The sequence below is a fragment of the Sapajus apella genome, unplaced genomic scaffold (assembly GCF_009761245.1).
Source record: "Sapajus apella isolate SASKATOON/1434 unplaced genomic scaffold, GSC_monkey_1.0 scaffold77, whole genome shotgun sequence".
Taxonomy (NCBI): domain Eukaryota; kingdom Metazoa; phylum Chordata; class Mammalia; order Primates; family Cebidae; genus Sapajus; species Sapajus apella.
Window position 1 is genome coordinate 2,477,046 of NW_022437017.1, and position 5,153 is coordinate 2,482,198.

Genomic DNA, 5,153 nt, shown 5'->3' on the forward strand with positions numbered 1-5,153 from the left:
GGCTGGAGTGCAATGGTGAGATCTTGGCTCACTGCAACCTCTGCCTACCTGGTTCAAGCGATTCTCCTGCCTCAGCCTCCCAAGTGGCTGGGATTACAGTCATACACCACAATGCCCGGCTAATTTTGTATTTTTTTTTTTTTAGTAGAAATGGGGTTTCGCCATGTTAGGCTGGTCTCGAACTCCCAACCTCAGGTGATCTGCCCACCTCAGCCTCCCAAAGTGCTGGGATTACAGGTGTGAGCCACTGCGCCTGGCCTAAATTTTTCTTCTTTTCTATAAGCAAACTTCCCTGAGTTCTTTCCCCTCCTGTGGGATTGTATTCTGCTTTGTAGGTTTTATAAGTTTATAAATTATTGTATTCATGTTCTCTATATCTGATAACTGTAAGTTGCTGTAACACAGCGAAGGTCGTAAGAAATGCCCAAGCAGGCAGGATTCTGGCTTTCTGGGCACTGTAGCAGAAGGCAATAGCTAAGGCCTATGCTAGAATCCTTCAGCTCTACAGATAGCCAACATCTGGGTCACATAGTAACAGTCATTTGTAAGCCTAAATTAGGTGCCTATCATTGCTTAACGAATTGTCTTTGTTCTACACCTGCAAACTTGTTTTAGTGCCACTATGTACTTCATGTATAAAAAGCGAAGCCATGTCTTTGTTAGGGCTTAGCCTTGGGATGTTAATCCGCTGAGCTGGTGGCCATCTTAATAAAATCCTCCTGTTTCACCCATTGGTCTTTCCGGTCTCCTGAATGTTCTGCAGCAGGTCCAGAAAGCTGCCTTAGACTCTCCAGCAAATCTACAAACAAGGAATCTACAAACTCGTCTCAGATTTTGTCGACTCTGAGACAGGTACTGGCACTAGGAATGTAAGGCTGTCTCTATTATTTTAGTTTGCTCCAGGGTGGGGTGCAGCTTATGCAAGGCTCCGATTGACCGTATATTTCATTTCTAGCTTTGATGTCTGGGCTGTAAAAATACAAAAAATTAGCAGGGTGTGGTCACACGCGTCTGTAGTCCCAGCTGTTTGGGAGGCCGAGATGAGATAATCACCTGGGCTAGGGCGGTCAAGGCGGCAATGAGCCATGATCGCATAACTGCACTCCAGACTGGGCGATAGAGTGAGATATTGCCTCATAAAAAGAAAAAAAAATGAGTTATACATATTAAAACAATGAAAACTTGCATAAAAAAATTTATATTTGATGTTCCAAATAATAAACTGACAGCAAGTTTCCAGGTAAAAGGTTCGATATAAATAATTACCAGTGGCTTCCCTCTACAGGAGAAGTTATCAATAAAACAATGAAAGGGAAAACTGAAAGGCCCAAAAGGACTGAGTGAATGGAAAGGAGAGTCTGTTTCATATTAGAGTTGAAAATATATGTGTCCTGTGTACAGGGCTGTAGCAACATGGAGGATAGGTATAAACCCAACTGATGAGCATCCTGTATCCGTGGTAGCTGAGGACCTTGTTGGGAGCCCTAACTTAGCCCCAGCCCCAGGCCTAGTTACTTAAGCCTCGTCCCTAGCCCTCGTCCCTAGCCCTCGTCCCAGATCCCTAGGAATTTCAACCAAGTCCCGCCCCCAATCTGGTTCCACCTTTAGCCACGCCCCTTGGAGTATTTAGAAAGCCACGCCCCTAGGTCCGGTGTAGCTCCAGCCTCGCCTCGCCCACAGTCAGCCAAGCCCAGTCCAAGGTTCTGTTTCTTCTGTTTACTCTCAATAATGAAGAAACTAGGATTTCTCTACCGCTTGCGGCTAGAACCAGTCTTCACGCTCCTTAGCAGTCCCTGCTCCTTCCCGCCCCACCTCCTTGACCTCAAGTCCCGCCTCTCAGGCCCCGCCCCGTAGGACGTCTGTCGTGCCGAACTAGGAACCGAAGTCCGCGTTTGCGCATGCGCGAGCCGGCAGCCATGTCAATCAGCAACTCCGCCAGCGTCTGACGTAAATTTTTGCCTCGGTCCGCTTCCTGCCCTGCCCTGCCCTGCCCCACCCCGCCTGCCGCGGGTCCGGTCCGCGGGAGACGTAGGGCTCGGCCTGAGGATCGGCGGTCTAAGGGCGGCCTCTCAGCCGCTCCCTGCCCAGACCCCGCGCCTGGGGCCTCCCGCAGCCGCTGTGCTTTCTCGGAGAGCCTGGGTCAACTGCCCCTGCGGCGGCGGCTCGTTGCAAACTCACCGAATCGGGAACTCTGATCTGGATCCAGAAATCGGGGTGATTCTGATGCACGCGAGAGTTGGAGAACCAGTGTCATAGTTCATCAGCCTGTGAAAGCATCTTTTGCTCTTTCCAGAAAGGAAGAGCATCTCCACCCGAAGGGTCTCAAGGACAAGCGCCTCAGCCTCGTTCTCTGTGAGCAGATCTGTGGATCGCGGCGTGTCCGGTGAGCGCGGGGTGACATTTGCCTCGGCTCGGTCCCCTCCTGTCCCCTCTTTATACATTAGATAGTGTTTGGGCCAGGCGCGGTGGTTCATGCCGGTAATTCCAGCACTTTGGGCTGCCGAGGCGGGCGGATCGCTTGAGCCCAGGAGTTTGAGACCAGCCTGGGCAACATAGCAAGATCCCCTCTATACAAAAAATAAAATAAAATAATAGCCGGGTGTGATGGTGTGCTCCTGTGCTCCCAGCTACTGGAGAGGCAGAGGTTGCAGTGAGCTGAGATCCTATCACTGCACTCCAGCCTGGGCAACAGAGCAAGACCCTGTCTCCAAAAAAAAAAAAAAGATATTATTTGGTCTCTGGATTTTATACTCTGCCTGTGGACATCAGTTTGATACATTATATCCAAGTAAAAGTGAACTGATGCATTTTATCATTAATGATACATTTGAATCATTTATCTACAGATTGATTACATTTCACACAGAAGATTTGGTCATCTGTCCGTTTCAATCTTTTCCCTTTTTATTCCTTGCAGTTTCCATTTGTTTTCATTTTCTTACTGCACTTGCCAGGACCTCCAGTACAATGTCCGACAGAATAGCATATAATTTACATCCTTGTCTTGTTTCTGATTCCAGAGGGATTTTTTCTACCATTTCACCATTAAATAGGATGTTTGCTGTAGGTGTCTGTAGGGTTTTTTTTTTCTTTATTTATTTCTATTTCTTTTTAGTATAAAGGAGTCTCGCTGTGTTGCCTGGGCAGGTCTCGAAGTCATGGGCTGTCTGCCTGCCAACGTGCTGGAATTACAGGCATGAGCTGCACTGCACCTGGCCTGATCATGTTTTAAACTGCTGATTTTTTTTTTCATTGATTACTGGATGTAATCAGGTTTTAGACCATAGCTGGAAAGTTGTACTACTTTCTAGAAATTCATTAATTACCTGTGCATTTTCATATTTATTCCTTAAATTTTTTCTATATTTTCCTTATGGTATCTATAATTATGATTTATTATTGTTCTTTTTTTTTTTTTGTCTGCCCTGTTGCTCTTAAAATTGCTGAGTTTGGCTGGTCCGAGTGCAGCGGTGTTTACAACTAATTGATCACAACCAGTTACAGATTTCTTTGTTCCTTCTCCATTCCCACTGCTTCACTTGACTAGCCTTAAAAAAAGAAAAAAAGAAAAAAAAATTGCTGAGTTTGTTGCTGGCTGCAGTGGTGCACATCTGTAGTCCCAGCTGGTGGGAGGCTAAGGCAAGTGGATCACTTGAGCTTGGGAAATGAGATCAACCTGGGTAACATAAGGAGAGTCTGTCTCAAATAATAAATTAAATAAAAAATGAAATAAAAGCTGAGTTTGTCAGTTTTATTAGTTTTTCTTTTCACAAGTTAGCTTTTCCAATTCTGTTTACCATGTTTTAAAAAATATTATCTTGTTCTATTTTCTTTCTAAACTTTTATGCTGGCCTTTATTCAACCTCATATATCAATAGTCTAGCCTATTAATACTGATTTTTTTTTTCCTCTGGGAGTTGATAATGCTTACAAATAGATAATACATATACTAAACCCTCTGAATTTCCAGCATTATCTGAAACAATTATTTTAATTTTCTGCTTCTACCTTGCCACATTACCAGTCCTGTTGCTAAAGATAAATACGTTATGTGTCTCCTTATTCCTATAATGTACTACATTTTTTATATAGCTTGTATCTCTATGTATTCATTTGCTTTAGGATTTTTCTGCTTTTTTTTTTTTTCTGTCTGTGCCTTATCCTTGTGACTTCATGTAGTAGGGTCAGGGTAAATATTACCTAAATAAATATAAAATGAAAGAGGTAAGGACCGTAAGGGAAGAATCATTGCCCAAGACATAGACCTTAGTCAGGAGAAGGAGCTCAAAGATAGCACATTTGATTATTTATTTATTTATTGACAAGAGTCTGGCTCTGTTGCCCAGGCTGGAGTGCAGCAGCGCGATCTCAGCTCACTGCAACCTCTGCCTCCTGGGTTCATGCAATTCTCCTGCCTCAGCCCCCTGAGTAGCTGGGACTATAGCTGTGCACCAGCATGGCTGGCTAATTTTTGTATTGTTAGTAGAGACGGGGTTTCGCCATGTTGGCCAGACCAGTCTCAAACTCCTGACCTCATGTGATCCCCCTGCCTTGGCCTTCCAAAGTACTGGGATTACAGGCGTGAGCTACCACACCTGGCCAACATATTTAATTAGAATGCTTCATTTGTCCACTCTCTGGGGTGCCCAATAGGGTTCTAGGCTAAATCCTGGTAATACTAGGAATAAGGGGCTTACTAACAATTAAAATTTAAGGTATGTGTTCAGAAATGTACTCATTGGGTGTTTTTTTATTTTTTATTTTATAAGACGGAGTTTCACCATATTGGTCAGGGCGGTCTCGAACTCCTGACTTCAGGTGATCCCCCCGCCTCAGCCTCCCAAAGTGCTGGGATTACAGGCGTAAGCCACCATGCCCGGCTAATTGGGTGTTTTGAAGACAAATAGGCCTGCATTCATACCCTGCCTCAGCAGCTGTCTAACTAGGTAATATTGAACATGTGGTTAATTGACTCTTTCTAAGATTACTCAACTCTAAACTGGTTGTAATAATACTTGATTTGCAGAGTTTCTGTGAGAAAGATTCTAAAATGTGGCCATTTCTAGGCCGGGCGCGGTGGCTCAAGCCTGTAATCCCAGCACTTTGGGAGGCCGAGGCGGGTGGATCACGAGGTCAAGAGATCGAGACCATCC

General features: G+C 44.8%; 1 protein-coding gene across 3 annotated transcripts in view; it reads left to right on the forward strand.

Moving 5' to 3' along the window:
- Positions 1 to 1,896: 1,896 nt before the first annotated feature.
- The window catches only part of ZNF699 (zinc finger protein 699), an 18,274-nt gene continuing 15,017 nt past the window's right edge, over positions 1,897 to 5,153 (forward strand). Inside the window, exons 1-2 of one of the 3 annotated variants that reach the window (XM_032251901.1) lie at positions 1,897 to 1,947; positions 2,294 to 2,383. The gene's annotated coding sequence lies outside the window, so the exon portion shown is untranslated. Of the gene's footprint in view, positions 1,948 to 2,293; positions 2,384 to 4,812; positions 4,947 to 5,153 lie in introns of those variants that run through there. The other 2 variants (XM_032251902.1, XM_032251905.1) reach the window with 2 other exon arrangements.